The sequence below is a fragment of the Mirounga leonina genome, unplaced genomic scaffold (assembly GCF_011800145.1).
Source record: "Mirounga leonina isolate KUSES-001 unplaced genomic scaffold, KU_Mleo_1.0 Mir_125, whole genome shotgun sequence".
In the NCBI taxonomy this organism is placed as follows: Eukaryota; Metazoa; Chordata; class Mammalia; order Carnivora; family Phocidae; genus Mirounga; species Mirounga leonina.
The window spans coordinates 49,765,591-49,791,419 of NW_023270305.1; the positions used below are offsets into that span (position 1 = coordinate 49,765,591).

General features: G+C 39.3%; 1 protein-coding gene across 3 annotated transcripts in view; it reads left to right on the plus strand.

Moving 5' to 3' along the window:
- Positions 1-24,845: 24,845 nt before the first annotated feature.
- VPS54 (VPS54 subunit of GARP complex) overlaps positions 24,846-25,829 on the plus strand; it is a 95,812-nt gene continuing 94,828 nt past the window's right edge. For all 3 annotated transcript variants that reach the window (XM_035001433.1, XM_035001434.1, XM_035001435.1), the window contains exon 1: positions 24,846-25,589. The gene's annotated coding sequence lies outside the window, so the exon portion shown is untranslated. The remainder of the gene's footprint in view (positions 25,590-25,829) is intronic.

The following is a 25,829-nucleotide window of genomic DNA, read 5'->3' on the forward strand; positions in this document are numbered from 1 at the left end:
AACAAACAGGCCTTGCTAAGTTTCCCCAGTTTACTGTAATTACCTCACACTCTTTAACCTATCATACTCCTCCATAACTGTCCACTCGTCATCAAACCTAGCATAAAAATACACAGCTCTGTTTTTTTTGGGGGGGTGTCTTCACTTCCTGATGAAGGTTCTTATGCAAAACTTATATTAAATAAATGTGTATGCTTTTCTCCTGTTAATCTGCCTTTGTAAGTTTTAGGGTCCCTAAGAGGGTTGAGGAAAACCTTTTCTTCACCTACAGCAGTAATCTGGAAAGGAAAAAAAGGGGCTTCTGGAGTATTGGTAATGTTCTATTTCTTGACAGGAGATGTAGTTATGTGTTTTCACTTTGTGAAAATTAGTTGAGCCATGAATTTTAAGGTATACATGATATACATCAATAAAAAATCCTTGTTCAAGAAACTAAATATTCATGAATAAAATAATAACAATACCTGAGTTTTTTTTTTTTTTTTAGAAAACTTCAGAAAAATAATTAGGTATGGATAGATGAAACAAAAATATAGAATTTAATAATGTTAAGCTGTAGGATAGATACATGAAAGTCCATTATTCTATTCTCCCTACCTTTGTATATTTGAATGCTTTTATAATAAAAAGTTTTTAAAAAATCATGGGTGAAGGGCGCCTGAGTGGCTCAGTTGGTTAAGCGACTGCCTTCGGCTCAGGTCATGATCCTGGAGTCCCGGGATCGAGTCCCGCATCGGGCTCCCTGCTCGGCGGGGAGCCTGCTTCTCCCTCTGACCCTCCCCCCTCTCATGTGCTCTCTCTCTCTCATTCTCTCTGTCTCAAATAAATAAATAAAATCTTTAAAAAAAAATCATGGGTGAAATTTTAATCTGAGCGAAGAGGACAACATAAAACCCAAAAGTCAAAAAGAAAAAGAAATGAGGCTTCCACATCCATTCCAGCTCCTTCCTTCCATCATAAAGGCTATAAAGTAAAATCCGGGCTTTGCTAGCCCTCTGGCACTGAGCCTGTCTATGTGACTGACCTAATGCTAGTAATGAAGGTCTAGGCAGAAATCATACATTATAACCACATACATAAATAATATAAATCAAAATAACAGTGAGGTATCACCTATTTTTCACCTGTTGGATTGATAAAGATCAAAGAGTTTGTTAATACCAAATGTTGACATTTTGAGGACACAGTTGTTCTTTTCTACTACTGGTGGAAACCTACGTTTATATAAAATATTTTGGAAGAGTAATTTGGAAATATCTATCAAAATTCTCCTGAAAGCAAAAGCAACATTTAAATGGCAAGAGTGGGCATGTCCACTTAAAGAAAATGTACTTCAAACAATGGCTAGACTTTCTTTTTCTCCTGCCCAACTGGCAAAGATTTTTTTAAAATAATTTAGTTTGGCGAAGATCTAGAGAAATGGATACTTGTCATATAGGCTGGAGTCCATATAAGTGATTACAACTTCTGGAAGACAATTTTACAGTATATAGCAAAACCTTAAAAGCGTTAGGCCTTTTGAGCCATCAATTCCAATTCTACCTGAAGAATGTATGTAAATATTTTTTACTTAATTGTTTTCCATGAAAGTCATATAGGTACATGGTACTAAAAAATAAAGTATTCCAGAAGACACATAAGGATACAGAATGACCTCTCCTCTATCTCCTACCCATACTGCTCTTGAGAGGTCACCACTTTCAACATCTAGCTGTTTTATCTATTATTTACCTCTTTGTGTTTAAATAATTTGTTCATTCAACTATTTCTTCTCTTCTTTTGAGTATAGCTGGCACACAATGTTACATTAGTTTCAGATGTATAACATAGTGATCCAACAAATTTGTACATTATGCTATGCTCACAAGTGTAGCTGCCATCTGTCACCATACAAGCCATGACAGTATCATCGACTATATTCCTTATGTTGTGCCTTTTATTCCCGTGGCTTGTTCATTCCATAACCGGAAGCCTGTATCTCCCACTCCCCTTGGTTACCATCAGTTTTTTCTCTGTATTTATAGGTCTGATTCTGCTTTTGTTTATTCATTTGTTTGGGTTTTTTAGATTCCATTTTGAGTGAAATCGCATGGTATTTGTCTTTCTCAGTATGACCTATTTCACTTAGCATAAGACCTGCTAGGGCCATTCCTTGCTGTGCCAAACGGCACAATCTCATCCTTTTAAGGTGTATATATATATATACACCACATCTTCCTTACGTTGCTTCCATATCTTGGCTACCGTAAATACTGCTACAATAAATATAGGGGTGCATATATCTTTTCTAATTAGTGCTTTTATTTCCTTTGGGTAAATACCAAAGGAATGGTATTATTGCATTGTATGGTATTTCTTTTCTTTTCTTTTTTTTTTTTTAAGATTTTATTTATTTATTTGAGACAGAGAATGAGAGACAGAGAGCATGAGAGGGAGGAGGGTCAGAGGGAGAAGCAGACTCCCCGCTGAGCAGGGAGCCCGATGCGGGACTCGATCCCGGGACTCCAGGATCATGACCCGAGCCGAAGGCAGTCACCCAGCCAACTGAGCCACCCAGGCGCCCTGCATTGTATGGTATTTCTATTTTTAATTTTTTGAGGGAACTCCATACTCTTTTCCACAGTGGCTGCACCAATTCACATTCCCACCAAAAGTGCCAGAGGGTTCCTATTTCTCCACTTGCTTGTCAACACTTGTTGTTTCTTGTGTTTTTTATGTTAGCCACTCTGACAGGTGTAAGGTGATGTCCCATTGTGGTTTTGATTTGTATTTCCCTGATGACTAGTTATGTTGAGCATCTTTTCATGTGTCTGTTGGCCATCCGGGTGTCTTCTTTGAAAAAATGTCTGTTCAGGTTCTCTGCCCACTTTTTAATTGGATTGTTTGTTTTTTTGGTGTTGAGATGTATAAGTTCTTTATATATTTTGGATATTAACCCCTTATCAGATATATCACTTGCAAATATCTTCTCCCATTCTCCCATTTTTGAGAGGTTTTTGTTTTGTTGATGGTTTCCTTTGTTGTGCAAAAGCATTTTATTCTGATGTAGTCTCACTAGTTTATTTTTTATTTTGTTTCCCTTGCCTTAGGAGACATATCTAGAAAAATGTTGCTATGGCCAGTGTCAGAGAAATTACTGCCTGTGTTCTTTCCTAGGATTTTTATGGTTTCACTTCTCTCATTTACGTCTTTGTCATTCAGCTCTTTTTTGATTTATCAACTGAAAACATAGTCTATTGGCATCCTGTTATGGTAGTTGAGGATTTAGCTTTTCATTCAACTACCACCTCCTCCGCTTCCTCACCTCCTCCCACTATGGTTTTATCAAAATCTTTAAAGGTCACGTAGCAAGACTTTTTGGCAAAAACATCATAAGGCAAAAATGTTTTGATTAATTCATTAGTCAATAATTACATAATTATGAATATAAAGATTTTCAAATGTCAAATGGCTAGCAATATATTTTTTCAAACCTACAAACACAAAACCATGAAACAATTTATCAGTTCTGGTTTTTTCTCAAAAAAAAATCCCTGTCCTCTTTTTTTTTTTCATACTGAAGTATAGTTGACACACAGTGTTATGTCAGGTATAAAGCAGGGTGATTTGAAAAGTCTATCCATTATACTATGCTTACCACAAGTGTAACCACCCTCTGTCTCTCTGCCCCTTGATCTAATCAGGACTGGCTGCTCCCTAAGCTTTGAGGCATTGGTTGTCACTCTAGGACTTCCTCCCATCCTCTAGCTTAGCTCTCCCATTTCCCAGGTTCTTTGTCTTCTTTCTCGGTTGACTCTTGTATCTCTGAAATAGTAATTTCCTCAGAAAGGGTACATAAGATGTAAATTTTTGAGACCTTGAATCTCTGAAAATGTCTTTATTCTACCCTCACACTGTATTGATGGTTGGATATAAAATTCTTAGTGAAACACAATTTCACTTCAGAATGTTGGAGGTAATATTCCATTGCATTCTAGAATTGAGTGATGCTGTTGAAAAGCCTTAAGTTATTGTTCACCGCCCCCCTTTTTTAATGGTTTGTTTGTTTCCCCTTCATTTTGATGCAATCAGTTTTCTCCTCTTTGGAAGCTTTTATGATCTTTTTTTTTTTTTAAGATTTTATTTATTCATTTGAGACAGATACAGAGCGAGAGAGAGAGCATGAGCAGGGGAGAGGCAGAGGGAGAGGGAGAAGCAGGCTCCCTGCCGAGCCAAGAGCCAGACGTGGGGCTCGATCCCAGGACCCCAGGATCATGACCTGAGCCGAAGACAGACGCTTAACCATCTGAGCCACCCAGGCGCCCCGCTTTTATGATCTTTATTCTCAGTGCTCTGTTTCATAATCATGTCCTTGTTATAGGCGTTTTTTCATTCATTGGGCTGGATAGTTCAACCTGGAGATTTATATTCTTCAGATCAGATAAATGTTCTTGGATTTTGTCTATAACTTTTTCTCCTTCATTTTTGTTCTATAGTCTCTGGCACTCTAGCTGAAATGGATTTCTGTTTGATGTTTGTTAAGTTTCCTACCTTTCCCCCCAGTTTTCCATCTCTTTGTCTTCTTGTTTGATGTTCTGGTAGGTATCTTCAATGTTCTCCTGTTCCTTTTTTGGATTTTTTGTTTCAGTGATTATATTTTTAATTTTCTTCTTCTTCTTCTTTTTTTAGTAATCTCTGTGCCCAATGTGGATCTTGAACTCATGGCCTGAGATCAAGAGTTGCATACTCCACCAACTGAGCCAGCCAGGTGCCCTGTATTTTTAATTTTCTTTTTTTTTTAAAAGACTTTATTTATTTGAGAGAGAGAGCGAGTGAGAGAGTGAGAGAGAGAGCACAAGTGGGGGGAAGGGCAGAGGGAGAAGCAGACTCCCCATTGAGCAGGGAGCCCGATGTGAGGCTTAATCCCAGGACTCCGGGATTATGACCCGAGCAGAAGGCAGATGCTTAATTGACTGAACCACCCAAGTGCCCCATTTTTAATTTTCAAATGCTTTTTTAGAAAGGTTTTTTTTTTTCTGCATCCTGCATCATGTTTGTTACCTTTGATATTGTGGGGTTTTCTTAATTGTCTTGTCTCTGTTCTTTTTGTAAGTGGGAAAAATCAACTAAGAAAGCAAATTGAAAGCCCTTGCTGGGGTGAAGGGAGCAGGTCAAATGGTGGGATTCTCTTAGGGTGATCATTTGGTACACTGGCCTTTTTATTGGCTGATTATAAAATGCCAGTGTAGGAAAATATTTTTTTCTAAGAGTATTTAGTTTTTCCTTTGAAGAATTCTCCATTCCCCTTTCTTAAATGTTTTGTGATCAAGGTGTAGAAAAGGATGTGAGTAACATTTGAGTTATTACTATGTACTGACCTTGTTTGTATATTTAGGCTGTTGCAACCAAGGAAATTCAGGTTACATGTCTGTAACATGTATACCCACATGAAAAAATAGTCTGGAAATACACATACCAAAATTTGAAAATCATTATCTGTTAGTGGGGATTCATGGGTGATTTAAATTTTCTTCTTTTTTCTATAAAATTAATATGTAATTTTCAAGATTATTTAGTAAAAGCAAACCATGAGAAACAAACAAGCCAATTTTCTTAATGGACAAAAAAAATTCAACAGATATTTCATCAAAGAAGATACACAGATAGCAAATAAGTACCTGCAAAGAGGCACATATTTGGTCATTAGAGAAATACGGATTAAAACCACAATGAGATACCACTACACACTCACTAGAATGGCTTTTAAAAACAAAGCTTATAGGGGTGCCTGGCTGACTCAGTAGAGTATGCGATTCTTGGTATTGGGGTCCTGAGGTTGAGCCCCATGTTAGGTGTAGAGTTTACCTTAACAATAAATAAATATAATCTTTAAAATAAATAAATAAAAATAAAAAACAAAGCTACAATAACTAGTGCTGGTTAGGATGCAGAGCAATTCTCATACATTGTAAATGGGGATGCAAATGCAACAACCTCAGGGACCCCTGGGTGGCTCAGTTGGTTAAACCTCTGCCTTTGGCTCAGTCATGATCCCAGGGTCCTGGGATTGAGTCCCACGTCGGGCTCCTTGCTTGGTGGGGAGTTTGCTTCTCTCTCTGCCTGCCTTTCCCCCTGCTTGTGGTCTCTGTCTCTGTCTCTCTCTCTGACAAATAAATAAAATCTTTAAAACAAAACAAAAGGCAGCAACTTTGGGAAACAGTTTGGCAGTTTTTATGAAGTTATGCACTTCCCATATGACCAAGTAATCCCACTTCCATATATTTATCCAAGAGAAATGAAAGTATATGTTCACACAAAAACCTGTATGCGAGTATTTATAACAGATTTATTCATAATAGCCCAAACCTGGAAACAACCCAAATATCCTTCAACTGTAATAGCTCTATACCATGGAATACAACTCAGCAATTAAAAGAAATGAACTATTGATACATCAACAATATGGATGAATCTCAAATGCATTATGCTAAGTGAAAGATGCCAGACTCAAAAGGCTATGTATTATCTGATTCCATTTATATGACATTCTGGAAAAGGCAAAACTATAGGAACAGAGAATAGATTGGTGGTTGCCAAGGATTTGGGTTGAGGGAATGGGCTAACAAAGGGACAGCATGAGAGAGTTTTCTGCATGATGGCACTGTTCTGTCTCTTGATTATGTGATTATGCATTTGTCAAAATTTATAATGCTATGCACCAAAAGAGTGACTTTTATTGTGTGTAAATAAAAATATTAAACTATCCCTTTGTTTTAAAATCATAACAAAATACTTAAATTAGGAGGAGCTAAGTATTTCAAAAGGATCCTAAACATGGTTACTCCAGAGAGCAAGACTTCTATGGCATTAAAATATAATTAAATTTAGAAAATCAATTCATGTGAAGATTTTGGAATATATCTATTGTATGCTGTCTGAACACAGGCAATTCTTAGTCCATGAAGTCATAAGAATTGCATCTTTAATCTTTGAAAAGATGAGACATTGGTCAAAGACATCAATGCAACTTCATCCCTACTATCTCATTCATGAAACACATGTTTATAATTATTTACAAATATTTGTTGGTTGCTTACTATTTATAAGAAAGAAATGATAATGTAGAAAATACAGAGATAAATCATGAATCTTATGCTTCAGTTCTAGTAGGGGAAACGAACCACATAATATATACCTATATTACAAAGAAAATATGACAGGGTGGCCTGAGGTATGGAAGAGGGATGAAGGGTAAAGCCTTGCTTTTACTTAGTAGGGAGGTTGGAGATCACTTCTGGAATTTGGATATGTAGAGTTGGGGCTAGGGAGAGTTGGAAAGGGCCCAGGGAAGGTAGACCAAGGAACAGAGAAAAACAAAACAAAACAAAAAGAAACTCAGAGCTTTTTTTTCCCCCACAAATATGGGAAATAGCTGTGAACACACCAGCTCTCATCATCATCATCATCATCATCATCATCTGAGCAGATTTGTCATACTGACTGCTTTGCTCACCACACTAATTTGCTGCCAACCTTACTTATTATAATAGCTATTATTCTGTTCTTCCATCAGGCTCTCCAGTGTTTGCCTGCAAGTTCTTGTGTTCTAATCACTGGAAACTTGATTTTGTTGAGTTTGTCATTCAGTGCTAATATGTGTGATCACTCAGTTAAAAAAATACATCTTATCCCAGTCTTTTTCTCCATGCCCCCCTTCGCCATTGTGAATAGTTCCACTTTAAAAATGCCGCATGAAATCATTTATTTCTCTGGTATTTCCATTAATATTAAACTTCATTTTAAATTCTCTCATTCCTGTATTGTTCAACCAGATAAAAAGGATGAACAGATCAATTTTCACGTGCCCTCTGTAATTGCAATTTTCAGTACTTCAATCATGTCCCTTTATATTCTTTTCATTTTTACAGGCTAAATAATCACATTGAGTCAGTTGCTACAGTGCAACTTGAAACCTGATCATTGAAGAAGCTTGCAATTTAGCAGAAAACAAGGTACACCAGGATCTTTCACTTCAGCTGCACCTTGAGGATTCTGGTCTCTTTTTGAAAATGCCCTGAAATGTCTAGTTAGTTTCGTTGTTATAATCCTTTCCTTAAACAAGTTTGTAAAGTTGTTGTATTTTAAGGAATATTATACTTAAAACTCCTAGGTAGCTCACTGTATCTCATGATATAACACTGCTTAAGTATACATAATTTGTGGAAAAGGACACATGCTGGGTAAATGAATTTTCTGGTGAAACCCTTGTATCTTTCTCATGGCACAATTCAGAATTTTGAGTTGCTTCATTTTTGGAAATGATACTGCTATTGAGAGGAAGACACATGCTGCTAGTTGCTGTTTTGAATGCTCCTTTGACAACATTTTGTTACTGTTGTCACTTGTCATTTGTCTCTTTCTACAAGGACAAATCCCCCCCCCCTGCTGTGTGTGTGTGTGTGTGTGTGTGTGTGACTGGAAATGGCAGTTAATGCCAGTTAATTGGGTCTGGTTAATTTGAGGTTTTACTCTTAGCAGACCAAATTACCTCAGTTCTAGAAACACCCAAAATAAATTCCCTTATTTTTCTTTTCTTAGTCAATAGTCCTTCTAATCTAAATATTGTTCACAAGCCATATCTTCAATATATTTGTGAAACCATGTTGTTAACAGCTATCAAAAGCCCTTTTATGCTTCAGTTTGCCAACTTAATAGCTGGTGGTTCTGAATGCATAAGACCCCTTTGAGTATCAAGAGAGAACCCAGGCTATGGGAGATGAGGATGACACAGGATATGAGGGCAGATTTAGCGATGATTTGCACAGTCATAAGCCCTAGACAGCAAGGAAAATGGGTAGCATAGCAAAAAGGCACCACTTCCAGCATTAAGTCAACAAGCAGTTTTCTGTTTCATTTTGTTTACCATGTGCAAGTCACTGTACTAGGGCCAAGAAGACAAGCCATGGTGGAGTAGGCTACTATGGAAACTAAGAGGTCCACTAATAGTTTGAACAGGAGCAGGTATGTCATAAATGCCACATCCACGGTTCAGGAAATAAATGACAGTTGAGAGGAAAAGGAAGTTGTCACTTCTGATTAAGTGATAACAAAACATTTAGTAAAAGAGATGATGATATCTGAGCTCTTCTTGAAGAAGGGATAAGGAAAACCCAGGTCTGTTTCGGGGTAGTGAGGAAAGACGTATGAAGGTCAATAATGACAGAAAGGCTTAGGAAGGCAGGTAGGATCCAATTAGGAAAATCTTTTCCTTTGCTCATTTTGTTTTGTTTCTTAAATACCACATATGAGTGAAATAACATAATATTTGTCTTTCTCTGGCTGACTTATTTCACTTAACATTATACTCTCTAGCTCCATCCATGTTGTTGCAAATGACAAGATTGCATTCATTTTTATGGCTGGATAATATTCCAATGTGTGTGTGTGTGTGTGTGTATACATATATATACACAATGATATATATATCACATATATATGATTATATAATACATATATATAATACAATGATATGTATATATATCACATCGCTTTTGTTTGTTTTTGTTTTTAAAGTAGGCTCCATGCCCTCTGTGGAGCCCAATGTGGGGTTTAAACTCATTACCCTGAGATTAAGACCTGAGCTGAGATCAAGAGTCGGATGCTCAACTTACTGCACCACCCAGGCACCCCAACCACGTCTTCTTCATCCATGCATCTGTCAATGGACACTTGGGCTACTTCCATAATTTGGCTATTGTAAATAATGTTGCTATAAACATAGGGTATTTACCCCCAAAATACAAAAACAGGGATTCAAAGGGATACATCTTTTGGGCTTATTTCAAAGCCAGAGAAACAGAGATGTGGTGAGAAAGAGTACCCTATTTCTCAGCTGACAAAAGGGAAAGACAGAGTCCATTTGCCATTACATTAGCAGTGCAAGAAACAAGCCAAATCCCTGAAGCATGTGTGGTAAATGAAAGAGATTAAAAGGAAGTTGACGTAGCACAAAGTAGCAAATCAGGGTTTTCACTTGCAGGAGACTGGTGGTGGACATTTGCTGGGTTTTCAGCCTACATTTATTTCCTCTTCTGAAATGGGGCCCCAGTTTTGTTTCTTTTTCTGGAGAACCCAATCTTTCCTCTCCTTATTTTATATATTCTGGTCGAATGGACTCCATTTCGTTCTGGTTTCAGGGTTGGCTAGGATTCAGGCCCAGCCAGTTAGAGCCTCACACAGGTCACAGTGACTGAATGGATGCATCATCACTTGATCAGAGCCAGAGAGAGGCAATCTGGGATTTTTGCTGAGCCCGTAAATATGCCTGGGCTTCTACTGGCTTGAACATGAGAAGTTGCAGCCTAGGAGCTGCCAGCAGCCATCTTCCTGTCACCTGTCACCCCTTGAAGCCTGAGACTGAAGCCAGACAACATGGAGGAGAGCAGGGATCCTCACAGGAAAGTATAAAGTCCCTGAGGGCGGGAAGCTTGGCTTTGTTTTTAAATCTTTTCAATTGACGCATCACTCACATACAGGTGGGGGTGGGGAGTGGGAAAGCACAAAACAAATGTTTGAGTAAAAAAGTATCACATAGTGAATACACATATTTACTCTTCCCAATCACTACCCCCCTCTCCTCTTGACTATTAGCACCATAGTTTCAAGTTTTTTAATTGTACATAAATGAAATTATATAACATACATTCTTGTGGGTCTGGCTTCTGTTACTCGACGTTTTTGTAAATATCTTTGATGAATATACACATGTATTTCTAAGATTTATTTATTTGAGTGAGAGAGAGTGCAGGATGGAGCAGAGGGAGAGAGAGTCCTAAGCAGACTCCGTGCTGAGTGAGGAGCAAGACGCGGGGCTCAATCTCATGACCCTAAGATCACGACCTGAGCCGAAACCAAGAATTGGACACTTAACCAACTGTGCCCCTCTACTGGATATATTTCTAAGAGTAGAATTGCTAGGTTACAGAGTGCACATATGTTTCCCTTTAGAAGATATTGCCAAATTATGTTCCAAGGTAATTGCCCCAATTTACTCTTCTCCCCTAGTATGTACCTGTTGCTCCATATCCTAGGCAATGTTTGGTATTTTCATTCTTTTAAATGTGAATGTGTAGTATATTGTATTGCATTTTTCTAAGGAAGGGGGCTGAATACCTTTTCTTGTGGCTATTTGGATGTCCTTTCCTGTAAAGTGTCTAGTCAAGTGTCCATCTTTGTATTGAGTTAACAGTCTTTTCTTTTTTAATTTGTAGGAGGTTTAAATTTTTTTAAATTTAGTTACTACACCAATGCCATACCATATTATACTATAGTCTTGTAATAAAACTTAGTAATGATAGAATATGTGCTCCCACCATGTACTTTTTAAGAGTGTTTGGCTATTTTTAGCCCTTTGCATTTCCATATACATTTTAGAATCAGATTACTAATTTCTGCAAATACACCTATTGGGATTTTCATTGGGATTGTATTGAATCTATAAATTGATTTGGTGAGATTGACATATTTACAACATTGAAACGTCTAATCCATGAGCAATGTACATACTTCCATTTATTTAGGTTATCTTCAATTTTTCTCAATAAAGTTCTCTAGCCTTCTGTGCAGGGGTGAGTCTTGCATTCTTTCATTAGATTTATTCCTAGGTATTTGATTTTTTTGTGCAATTGTAAGTGGTAATATTTCTTTTTAAATTTTGTTTGTTACTCATATATAGAAAAACTTGAATTTTTGTATAGTGACTTAATATATTGGTCTTCTATTGCTGCATGAGAAAGTATCATAAACTTTAAAACATCTTAGAAAACAAGTTCATTATCTTACAGTTTCTATGAGGCAGTAGTCTAGATACTAGTTAGCTAGATCTTCTGCTCAGAGTCTCTTTAGGCTAAAATCAAGGTGCCTTCAGGGCCTATGATCTCATTTCAGGCGGAGGGTCCTCTTGCAAGCACACTGATTATTGTTGCAATTCAGTTCCTTGTAGTTGCAGGACTGAGGTTCCCCTTTCATACGGGCTGGCTATCATCTACCCACCACTATCAGCTCCAAGAGACCTCTGCAATTTCCTGTCACGTAGCTCTCTCTGAAATATGGCCTTTTGTTTCTTTAAAGCAGGAGACCATTTCTTTTGTTTGAAATATATCTGACTTATGACATCTTTGACCTCTAAACTCTCTTTTATAAAAAGAACTTACCTGATTATGTAGGGTGATCAGAATGATCTCCCTTTTAATTAACTTAGGTTCAACTGATCTTAATTATATCTGCAGAATTCCTTCACCTTTGCCACACACCATAACCTAATCATGCAAGTGAAATCTCATCATATTCACAAGTCCACCCACACTAAAAGGGAGGGGATTACATAGGACATGTACATGGGGTGCGGGGGGGAGCTGGAATCTTGGGGGACAACTTAAAATTCTGCCTACCACATTTTGTATTCAGCAGCCTTAATGGCTAATTAATTCTACTAATATATCTGTACATTCATTGAGATTTCCTTGATACACAGTTATATTATCTAAATATAATAAGTTTTATTTCTTTCCAATTTTTATAGTTAAAATTTACTTTTCTTAACTTATTGCACTGGCTAGAATGTCCAGTACAGTGCTAAAAAGAAGTAGTGAAGGTGGGCTTGCTCATCTTTTGTATCATTATATTTCCTGTGCTTAAAATAGAGTATGAGACATAGTAGCTTTTCAATAAATATTTTTAAATGAATAACTGGATGACAGCAAAGCTGGTGGCTGGCGGTGGGGGGGCTGGGGATTTGTTCATGCTTGATCATTTGAGCCCCTAAATTTCCCATGGCTTAAGTCATCCTTAACCATGGACTTTTTAATGACATGATGGCAATAAATGGTAATAAATTATTCCCTCTTTTTTTTCCCCAAGCTAGATTCTTTTTGTCAAGTTCAACCAAAATTTTAAATTATTTTAGATCTCATGATCCACAGAATAACATGAGCAAATAAATATTTGGGAGAAAAACAATTATCATGCTCAGAGGAATTAATTTTTTTTTTTTTTTTGGAAGAGCACTTATGGGAATTCAAACATGTTCATGTATCTACCGTATTAAGACAATCCTCCTCACATCCACTTCTACCTACCACTTCATCTACCCCTTCTTTTTTTTTTTTTTTTTATTTAACAACAAAGCTTCTAGCTTCTTTTGTTTTTCTCCATATTAACAGTCCTCATCTCATCACAATCTGCTTCCAATTCTACTGTCTACCAAACTTATCTTGCTAGGATCAGTAGTGACCTTCATGCTGCCAAATCTAATGGACAGCACACATCTTATTTGCTATAATTGATCACTCCTAGCTTTTTAAAAAAAAAAAAAAATTACTTCCTTTGTTTCTGTGACCCTGTAGTCTCCTGGCTTTCTTGTTAGTTCTCTGGCTCCTTTTTCTAGTCTCCCTTGGTTGCTTTTCCTCCTCTCAGAACCTAGTCCGTTGACCAGAGAAATATGACCACCTGGAATCAAAGCAGCACTCACTGACGCACATCAGTGAGCTAGTTTAATCATAAAGACAAAGCTATTTACACAAATGTTTTGTTTGCTCATTGATTTGATGTATGCTGATATATGCTTGTGTGGATCTGTGGCCAGTTGGAAGCCCTTTTTCCTTTCCTTCTCTTTCCTTCCTTTCCTTTCTCTTTTCTTCACCTCTCTATACTCTCAGAGATCTAATATACATCCATCCTTTCACTGATTAACTACAGGTTGACAATCTTTGAATTTATATCTTCAGGCCTCCCTTCTGAGTTCCAGACCCATCCATGTGTCTCCTTGATATTTCCAGGTAGCTATTACATAGACATCCCTAGTTGGACACATCGATTACTCAACTTACGGTGCCAAATCTTTTTATCCTCCGATGTTTCCTACCTCAATAAATGGTTCCACCATCCCCCCAGTTGCTCATGTCAGGAACCTAAGAATCATCCTTCACATCTACCTATTCCTTAGCCCCTATGTCCAACCAATCACAGAGTACTTCCAATTATGTCTCCTAGGATACCTCTCAAACTGTCCACTGTTCTTCATCTTTAGCACTACCACCTTAGCCTAACACCTGGACCACTTAGACACTATCTTTGTCAGCTTGCACTGCTATAACACAGTCCATAGACTGGGTAGCTCAAAAAACAGACATTTATTTTTTGCAGTTATGGAATTTGGGAAGTCCAAGGTCAAGCTGCCAGCAGATTCAGTTCCTAGTGGGAGCCTTCTTCCTGGCCCCCAGACTGCCACCTTCTTAATGTGTCCTCACGTGGTAGAGAGCGAGTGACCTCTCTCTTCTTCTTATGAAAACACTAATCCCATCGTGCGGGCTTCACCTCATGATCTCATCCAAACCTAATTACTGCCTAAGGGTCCTACCTCCACATACCACCACATTGGAAGTTAGGTCTTCAACATATGAATTGGGGTCACGGGGACACAAATATTCAGTCCATTAGAGATTCCTTCCAGTTGCTCATGCCACCTTCTCTTGGTTACCTCCAGAAACTCATTCTCCACAGAGTAGTTAAACTGATCTTTTGAAACCATGCTTATGTCATCTCCTTACTCAAAGCCCTATCATAGCTTGCAATAAGACTTAAACTCCAACATGACCTATGACTCCCTCTATGATCTAGCTTTGTTCTACTTTTGTCTCATTGCATGCCAGCCATACTGGCCTTTTCTCTGTTACCTAGCTCCTTGTGCCTTCTTTCTGCTGGCTGTTTCCACTGCCAGGGACTCTCTATGACCACTATTCCCCTTCTCTGGCCAACTCCTATTCATTTTTCACTTTAAATCCTGCTTCTTTGGGCAAGAATTCTCTGTTCACCTAATATTAAATTACACTCACCTTTATAAGCTCTCACAGCTTCTTTTACCTTACCTTCCAACTCTTATTGAACAATTCCTGTAATTATTTGCTTTGTCTCTCTGTGTACTCCCTCTCCACCCCAACCCAGAATGTCAGTGCTATGAGAGCATGAACTGAATCAGTCTTGCTTAAGGCTAGCATCTAGGACCCAGAAACATCCTTGATAAATATTCATTGAATGTGAATGGATGTCTGGATGTCTACTTGAGAATGAGGATGAGTGCAGGGGATTAGGGAATATTGGTGTAGAAACATTTTTCCTACCTCTTCATTATGCCACTTTTTAATTTTTTCAATTTAATTTTTTAAAAGATTTTATTTATTTATTTGAGAGAGAGAAAACAAGAACGAGGAGGGGAAAGGGGCAGAGAAGGAGGGGGAAGCAGACTCCCTGCTGGGCAGGGAGCCCAATATGGGGCTATATCCCAGGACCCAGAGAGCATGACCTGAGCCAAAGGCAGACATTTAACCGAGTGAGCCACCCAGGTGCCCACCTCTTCATGATAGTAAGAGATTCAGAGTCAGAATCAGAATATTGGGTCCACCATTAAAAGGAATTATGATTTTGACAAAAATTAACCTCATTCTGGGGGCAAGTAATGAGTAACTGAGGTAGCCTCTAACATACTGAGGAAAATGCAGGCAGTCCAGGCAGGCAGTAAAGAATCAAGCAGAGAAGAGAGCAATTTCCCTCTGGATGCCATCAACCAGAGAGATATGCTGACCACCTGGAATCAAGGCAGCACTCACTGGCATGCATCAGTGAGCCCGTGTAATCATGAAGACAAAGACATTTACACAAGCTTTGTGTTTGCTCACTGATTTGATATATGCTTGTTGTAGGATCTAGGGGGGAAAACTATCAGTAGTCTGACTTTCAATTTGTAATAGACACAAAAATACTTAGGTTTTGTAAATGTGTCCTTTATGCTCACTTTACCATTTCTTTTGCTCTGTATACTGAACTGCAAAGTAAAGTTAGGATAAACTTAGAAGAATGGAAATAGGCTTTTACGTATTTATAAAGGAGGAATACGCAAAAATAATCCATACATTGTCTAAAATACTGCATTCTTTCAACCCAATATGGGAACTGTCTCTTGGATTTGTGAACTAGTAATGAGTACTTGAAACAATAAATTAATCTACATTGATTATTTTCTAAGTTACTAAATACTTATTACCAAGCAAAATCTTTTGTACAAGATGTTTTTTTGTTTTTGTTTCTGTTTTTACAAGTAATGAGAACCTCCATATTTCATTCTTTAGAGAAAGCCTTCACTTTTCTTTGGAAAAGAGAGGGAATATGATATGTTTTGGATTCAAATAATAAGCAATTGCAGTTAACATAATTTTTCACTTTTATGGTAATTTGTTGCTGTAGCATCCCTACAGAATAGTGTGGGACAAAGAACATGGGACTGGAAGTCCTTAAAACCTGGCTTCTGATTTGAAACCATTATCTGTTTCAGCCCTTTGGACCTCTGTTTCCTTGTCTGTCAGGTGAGAGGCCTCTTCTGTTCCAAAAATCTTTTATTTCAACTATGTTTTCTTTCTTTGAGTTTATTATTTTTGTTTTATATAGAACCTTAAAAGCATGGAAGGGAAAAATATTGTTCTGAATTCAAGTTAGATTTTTGGAAATAGGACTTCTAGATTGAAATCAGATTCTGTTGAGAACTTTATTAACAATTCATAGATGAGAATAAGATGAGAAAACACATGTATTTTACTTTCTGGTAGAATGGGAGCAAAAAAGACCAGACAGTGGCATGAGAATTAAATGGCCATTCTAGTATATTTTGGTATCCAAGGAAAGTCCATTATATAATTGCAATCCATTGTTATGTTGATTTTTGTGAAAGATTTATTTATTTGAGAGAGAGAGCATGAGCCAGGGAGGGACAGAGGGAGAGGAAGAGGGAGAGAAAATCTCAAGTTGACTCCCTTCTGAGTGAGGAGCCTGACACGGGGCACCATCTCAGGACCAATGAGATCATGACCTGATCAGAAACCAAGAGTCAGACACTTAACTGACTGAGCCACCCAGGTGCCCCTTATGTTGATCTTTTACTTTGGGATATATTGTGAAATTGTCCCGGTTTCAGGATACCCATTTTTTTCCCCTCTCTCTGTTTATTTTTCTTGTAAAATATTTGATTAGTCCCCCCAATTTAAAAATAGTACATATTAGGGGCACCTGGGTGGCTCAGTCAGTTAAGTGTCCAACTCTTGGTTTCAGTTCAGGTTGTGATCTCGGGGTCATGGGATTGAGCCCCGCATCTGGCTCCATGCTGAGCTTGGAGCCTGCTTGTGATTCTCTCTCTCTCTCTCTCTCTCTGCCCCTCCCCTGCTCATGATGCATGTGCATGCTCACAGGCTCTCTCAAATAAAATAAATAAATAAAATAAATAAATATTACATAGTGGTGTAAGAATTTGTATTCCTGCTGCTTACGAGGTTCTTTCTGTGATGGCTGATGCTGAGACACAAACCCACTCAACGTAGAAGGTGGTTCTTGAGAGGCCAACTATGGCTTCTCTTTGGAAATATACATGGCTTTTAAATTGCCCATAATTTTCCCAGAAAATTTTTAAATGAAATTTCTCCTTTTCCTAGAGTTTTAAATGAATGTTTTTTCTCTAATAAATGTTTAACCATCTGTCCTTATAGTTCTACTTCGTTATAGAATTGCATATTCTAAAAATAATTTCATGTAGTTATTACTTAAAATACTCCAATTATAAAATAAGCTAAGACTATCATCTTGATCATAAATCTAACAAATTAATGTGGCTTACAAAAATCTTGAGCCCTATAACATATCAGTGGAAAAGTTGTTTTAAGACAGGCTAATTGGTTATTGATTCTGCTCGGTGTACAGAAAAAGTGGTTTATGTTTATAAACACTAGTCTATATCTTTCATTCATTATGTCAACAAGTATTTATTGAGCTCTCAACTTGCACCAGGCCCTGTGCCAGGTGTTGGGGGGTAAGGTGGTCAACAAAACAGACAAAACTCTCTGCCTTCATGAAGCTTTCATTCCTGTGGGGGAAAGACAGATAACAAATAAATAAAATGTAAGGAGGGGGTTAGATGATAATAAAGACTAAGTATAAAATTAAGGTAGAAAAGCATATTGGGCATGGTGTTGCAATGAGAAATATGGGTGTCATGGAATGTCTCCTTGAGAAGGTAACATTTGAAGAAAGACTTGAAGAAGGTGAGAGAGTTAGCCATCTAGACATCTGGGGGAAAAGCATTCCAGGCAGAGGGAAGAGCAACTCTCAATGTTCTGAGGCAGGAGCATGCCTGGCATGTCCCAGGAGGAGCCCAATATGAGTAGAGGAGAGTAAGAAATGGGGAGAGCAGGAGGAGATAAGGTCAGAGAGGAAACATTGAGATGACATCATCTAGGACCTTATAAGGACTTTGTCTTTTACTATGAATGAGACAGAACCACTGGAGTGTTTTAAGCAGAAGAATGACATGATCTGACCTACGTTTTAAAGGATCAAGCTGACTATTATGCTGAGAATGGGCTGGTGGGGGACAAAGGCTAGGAGACTTTTGCAATATTCCAGGCAGGTAGGATCATTGTACTAAACACTACAGAATTCCAAGAAGTATCATTCACCCCACAATCTCTGAATGGTGTTTCCTGTAATGAGCAGTGCAGAGTGCAGTTAGGGGCCCTATGGACAAGATTACTTGGACCAGAGTAGATGCAATGTGAGTGGGAAGAAATGGTTAGTCAAGATATATTTTGAAGGTAGAACTAATAGGATTTGCTGACATAGTAGATATGGGATATGGGTCAAGTATGATTTTAGAGTAAGATTTAACTTCACGAATTCAGGTTCATTATACCAAATACCGTTTGCTAAGGGGAAGTAGCTCACATTCATTTTTTAATTCAACAAACTTTTGCTGAAAGTCTATTATGTAGTATATTGTCCCAGATTCTGCAGGGTAAGGCTTTTGTTTTTCTAAGGGGGGAGGGGCATACAGAGAGGGAGAGAGAGAATCTTGAGCAGGCTCCATGCCCGGCGCAGAGCCCCAGGTGGGGCTTGATCTCACAACCTTGAGGTCGTGACCTGAGATGAAATCAAGAGTCAGACACTTAACCAACTAAGCCACCCAGGCGCTCCTTGCAGGAATAGTTTTATTTATTTATTTTTTAAAATATTTAATTAATTTATTTATTTGCCAGAGACGGGGGGGTAGAGAGAGAGAGAGAGCACAAGCAGGGGGAGCAGCTGAGGGAGAGGGAGAAGTAGGCTCCCCGCTGAGCGGGGAGCCCGATGTGGGGCTCGATCCCAGGACCCTGGGATCATGACCTGAACCAAAGCCAGCCGCTTAACTGAGCCACCCAGGCGTCCCATTGCAGGAATAGTTTTTAAAGTACAAAAGTAGCAACAACAGAAAATCCTGCTCTAGAAATATTTATAACTTAGTTTGTTAGACAAGGCCTCTACAGATAAAAGAACCAAATAAACAATAGAAGAACCAAATACTGTGTAAAGCAACATAAGAAAAACTATGACAATGGGACTAATAAAATGGGATATATATATATATACACACACACAGTTCTCCTCTAGGGAAATGGTCCAATTTGGAAAATAATTTTACGTTTGTCAGGATATGCCTGTATTTCTGATTGTTATACTCCTCTTATCTATTCAACAGCTCTTTCACTAGTTTCCAATAGTAACATGACTCATGTGTTTCCTATTCAAAATGCTGGACTAGATATGCTGTGTGGTTGACTCCTGTTCCAGATGGAAGTATAAAAAAGTCTTCATGTGGGGGCGCCTAGGTGGCTCAGTCATTAAGCGTCTGCTTTCAGCTCAGGTCATGATCCCAGGGTCTTGGGATCGAGCCCCGCATCGGGCTCCCTGCTCAGCGGGAAGCCTGCTTCTCCCTCTCCCACTCCCCCTGCTTGTGTTCCTGCTCTCGCTATCTCTCTCTGTGTCAAATAAATAAATAAAATCTTAAAAAAAAATAAAAATTAAAAAATTAAAAAGTCTTCATGTGTGAGGTAGGAATTACCTGTTTCGTGTACTCTTTTCTTGTTGATGTCTTAGGTCGTATTGCTCACAGTTTGATTGAGAATTCACAATCTTACCTTGGCCCCTAGTTCTTATTTGCCCAATTTCTGACTTGCAAATTTTCATACCTTGTCACCACTTATCTTATTTGTATATGTATATGTGCATATATATACATGTATATATAGTTATGAGGATTTTTGAGATCTTGTGGTATTTCATGCCTCACCTTCCGCCCCCCATTCAAAGCCATGTCTTGCTGCTTTCTGTTCTGTGATTTTCATTAACACAGCTTTCCTAAAAATAATGAGACAATGAAGAATATAATGAGTATGATAGTTAACATTTTTTTTTTAAAGATTTTATTTCTTTATTTGAGAGAGAGAGAATGAGAGACAGAGAGCACGAGAGGGAAGAGGGCAGAGGGAGAAGCAGACTCCCTGCCAAGCAGGGAGCCCGATGCGGGACTCGATCCCGGGACTCCAGGATCATGACCTGAGCCGAAGGCAGTCGCTTAACCAACTGAGCCACCCAGGTGCCCCGATAGTTAACATTTTAAAGTATTGACTATGAGCTAGGCACAAAGTTATACGATTTAAGTACACTTTAAATGGAATCCTTACAACACATCTATCAAGTGGGTACTATCATTATCCCCATAAGGAACTGAGCTTTAGAGAGCTTAACATACCTGAGGTTACTCAGACAGAAAGTGGCAGAGCTAGGATGCCAACCCAGAGCTCATGAATACTACTATGCCACAACTTGTCCTTTTGTACCAGATGCATATTAAACATTCAGAGGGAGAAAAAAGCCAATCCCAACAAATTTCTCTAAACTCTCAAAGACTCCATGTCTAATAATTATCTTTGTAATGTCATGGATTTATCATTAAAAATTTTGCCCAGTTCAAGTTGGAGATAACACTTGCAATACAGTCCTATTGATACTAGAGTTGGTTTTGCATGGCCCTAGATACAGATACACACACACACACACACACTGGATACAAGTTTAAGAAGTAGCAGTTCAAAGTAGAAATGCCAATGGGACTTCTGTTAGACCAGCATCAAAATAAAAAAGAGAGAGAAAAGGAAGAAAAGTAGCAGTGTTTATTGAGCTTTTCATGTTATCAGTTAATGTATTAAAATACTTATTTAACCCTTACAACAACTTTTTATTATCCTCACTTTACATGGGAGAAAATTAAATGTGAAGAGGTTATTACTCTTACTTGGCAGATGAAGAAATAAAGGACTAGAAACTGAGATCAAAATCACATAGCTAAAGTGTCAAAGCTGAGCTGAAAACCCAGGGTTAGCTAAATTCCAAAGCCTATGGAATTAATCACTGCAGGTGGTAGACAGATTCTAGAGTAGCTACCATGATTTCTACCTCCTGGTACTTACATCTTTGTGTAATCCCCTCTCCTTGAGTGTGGGCAAACCTTGTGACTTGCTTCTAAACCATAGACCGTGGCAAAGATGATAGAATGTCACTCTTTCTCCCTAGCCAACTCACTTTAGAGAGTTTAGAGGCACTCTTCACCAGTTTGATGAAGTAAGCAGTCATAATGAGAAAATCTACATGACAATGAACTGCAGGTGGCCTCTAGCCACTGAAGGCAGCCTCCAGCTGGGCTCTCAGTCCTACAACTGCAAGAAAAGGAATTTTGCTAACAACCTGAATGACCTTAGAAGCAGATTGTTCCGCAGTCAAGCTTCCAGATGAAAACACAGCCTGACTCATGCTTTAATTGAAGACCTATGAGACCCTGAGTAGAAGACCAAGCTACACTGTGTATAGACTCCTGACTCACAGAAAATGTAACATAATAAATATGTGTTATCTTAAACTGCTAAGTTTTGCTAATTTTTACACAGCAATAAAAAACTAATATACCCTGTTACCTTGGTTTTCCCTATGCTAGGAGCACAGTAAATTCTTAGTAAATGGTAGTTGCTATTATTATGATAATCAAAATGGAAATTTGAGTATCAGAGTCAAAGAGAAATGTAACAGAAATTTAATAAAGTTAAATAATTGTTTCCATTTTAATCAAGCAACTGCTTTAGGAGATAACAGATGATGGTATTTCAAAAACTTTTATATTACTCCCAACAATTATTGAGTGTATTATTATCACATGAAATATAAAATTTCTAGTGGTGCTTATATCCACATATTGTTTTACTGTCTTACAGTATACTCAAAGTAAATTAGAAAGTTTCCTACATTAAGATAGTCCTACATAGATATGAAGACATAGTAAAACACAGTTTCAGGTTAACAATACTTTTTATAAAGTGTGGTTTTTAAGTGTGTTATAAAGTGTGTAACATTTTTAAAAAAGATTTTATTTATTCATTTGCCATACAGAGAGAGGGGGGGGGAGAGAGAGAGCTAGCATGAGCAGGGGAGAGGGAGAGGGAGAAGCAGGCTCCTCGCTGAGTCAGGAGCCCGATGGGGGCTCGATCCCAGGACCCTGGGATCATGACCTGAGCCGAAGGCAGACATTTAACCGACTGAGCCACTCAGATGCCCCAAACATTGTAACATTTTTAAGTAGCTTTAAATATGATGGATAAAATAATTCAGGGCATTGGATCAAAAAAGGAAACTGTGATGAAACTACTATCAGCATAATACTTTCAGTTCATGAATGTGTGTATATTTTGCTTATCAAGGATAGTTTATACTAAACACATGATATAATTATACATATTTAACTATAGAGTAGGTTAGAGGACTTGAGTGGGTTTCTATCTGATAGATTTAAGGTTTGCTATTGTGGGAAAAAAGACAGGTTAGTGTTTATGTCTAACTAAATTGCAAAATTTTTCTGATTGTATCTTCTACCAGTGCCCCTTTTCCCTTCTGTGTTTACATTGGCATGTGAATGTACAGTTTCTGTCAAACAAGTCATTAAAGATGGTGTTCGTTGACTGAATAGACACATTAATCTCACTACTGCTGCACACAGATATGCACTGAACATATAGTAAATATAAGCATAGATCTTCTATAGGTGTTACAGCATCAGAAAATTTGCCCATTCTCTCTCTAGTGAGAATATGTGACCCCAAGACTATAGCCATTCATAATTCTTAATAGGTTTAATAAATACTATGCCAAATATAGTGTTAGTCATATGGTAGCTAATATCTTTTTCATATTTGCTTCTTTTGAGGGCAATCATGATTTCTATCAGTTTTTCTTAATTTTTTGTCATCTGTGTTTTCTGGAAACAAACACTAATAATGGATCTATGCACATTTATTTGTGGTTTGGCTTTTCTAATGATTGACTCAATGAAATCAATCATTTCTAATGAAGTGATTCAAGAGATAACAAATGAATATATTAATTAATTTGAAATTTATCTAACTTTAAATTAAATTACTTGTCCAGTTAACAGGGTTTTGTTTTGCTTTCTTCTTGGCAAACTTTATCGTCAGCATTTATGTAATTTTCTGTTTAGATTCACGATTATGAATTGTACTGTGGCAAAGTAAAAGTAAACACCTTGTAATATCCCTGAAAGAATTAAGCATTTCTTCCTATGGCATGTTATCTACAGATGGATAATGAGGAAAGCAAACCAGTCTGTCTTGTTCTAGTGTCTAGGAGATACCTTGTGGTTATTATTTAATTCAAGTGCCAACTAGAGCAGCCTGGAATCTTTTTTGGAACAAGGTGGGGTATAAACACAAATATTTTTTAAAAGGCCAAACTGCCAGGTTTAAGGCAGCTTTTGAACTATTGTTGACTTCCTGATACAGGTTCAAAATATGGGAAATTGCTAAGTACATTTCTTAGTATAATCTATAGACCGATTCTAGACTTAAACTGAAATTATTTTCCTCTCTGGCCTTGGATGAAATTTGGTAAAGCTTTCCTTAATATTTTCATAATAAAAACTCATCTGGTTCTATATGAGATCAGGGATTTAGAAGGATTTATTACTTTATAGTTAAATTTATTTCATATTGGGGGTAGATATTCTTCCTCTCCTTACAAAATTGTAGGGAATGGATTGAATTTAGAAATACATAAGGTGAGAATTTCCTCTCAACTATTTTTGTTGCATCCTTCTCTTTTGTCCTCCCTTCCCCCCAACTTTAGCTCTTTAGTGGGTAAAATATTTCACAAAGTTGTGTTTGCAGTTTTCAAAGTGACTTCTTGGAAATGAAACTTGCATCAACTTTTCTTCTTAATCCCCAACTGTAAGAGCCACATTTTCACTTTTGATTTGTTAAAACAGACTGGCTTATAAATGCCTGAAACTTTGGTGGATATTTTTAGGCAAGGAATAGTTTCAAAATTGAAAGAAATCCTCTTAAAACTGAGACATAAGCACAAATGATTGAGAGCCCTTTTTTCTCTTTTTAAAAATATTCTAAGACATTTCCTTTTTTGCAGATTGCTCTTTTATTAGATTAAAATTGCAAGCCCTCAGACACCAGGCTGAATTGTATTACTGTTAACAATCACAGTGAGAAGGTATTAATACACAAGCACTTCAAGTATCGCAGTCCAAGAGCAGAAATAACCGGTTTACGTGCCAGAATAGTCTGATAGATGCCTGGTATGAAGGCCTGGAACTAGGGGAAAACAGAGAACGACTCCGTGGGGGAAGGCGTCAACAGAGAGACAATGCACTGTTTTCAGAGTCCAGTGGGTTGTTGGGGAGAGGATGACCTTTAACCTTTCGAGGAACACTTATTTGGGAAACTGAACAGCATTCACTTTGAGGGGGCGAAAGAAGTGGAATGTTGTGGAAGTATCTACTTTAATAGGTCCTGGGTGGGCTTAGGGACGTTCGGAGTCGGTTGGTCTGCGGGGTGGGCGAGCGCCGCGCTGAGGAATCGCGGGCCAGTCCAGGACAGGCGGAAGGCGGCCTCTGGGTGCCGCTGAGAACAACTCGGGTGGGGGCAGGGTCGTGGGGAAAAGTAGAGTTCAGCGTGTTTCTGCCTTTGCGTGTAGGGCTATCAGAGGAGGCGCAGAGGAGCGGCGCGGGGTATTTCCCGCTCCCGGGGAAAGCCGGCTGCGCCCGCGGCGCCCGCGCCGCGGCCCCTCTCCCGAGGCGGCGAACGCTCCCCCCGGCCCGGGCCGCGGCCCTCCCGCCCCGGCGGAGGCGCGCGGTGGATTGTGGGCTGGGGGCTGCGGCGGCCTCGCAGCGGCCTCCGGCGCTGTTTCCCGGACCGAGCCGGGCCGAGCCGGGCCGGCGGGGTGAGGGGAAGCAGTGGAGCAGCGAGCAGAAGCGCTAGGGGTAGTGGTCGCGGCGCGGCGCGGCGGCGGCGGCGGCTCCTCTGGAGGCCGGGGATGTGGGAGAGGCGGTGGCAGCAGCGGCGGAGGCGGCGCTGCGGACCCGGGGGAAACTGCTGGCTGACAGGACACCCGGGAGAGACGTGAGGGAGCCGCCGCTGCCGCCTCTCACCCGCCGCCTCTCAGCACAGGAGGCCCTGTGCTCCCCCCGGCCGACGGGCCAGCCGGCGCGGGGCGGGGGCGGGAAGCCGGGTTCGGGCCCGGCGGGGCTCAGGGCGGCGGCGGCCGCGGAGCAGCCTCGGCGCGACGTGGAGGGCTGGAGGCGGCGGCGATGCACTAGGCCTCGCTCTGGGGCGGCTGCCCGGGACCCGCAGGTAGGTGTCGGGCCGGCCCCACTCGCCCCCCAGCGCTTCGCGGCCCACCCTCACCCCGACCTCCGGTGGAGAGAGGGCCCGAGACCCCACCCCCTGTGTCTCCTCCCCGGCCCGAAGCCGATAGAGTTTCGGTCACAACTGACGGGCGCTGAAGCTTCCATTCTCCTCTCGGCCGCCTCCACTTCTGCGTTTTCGGTCCGGCTTTGGGATCAGGGCCGGCAGCTGTTCTCCCCACCTCCA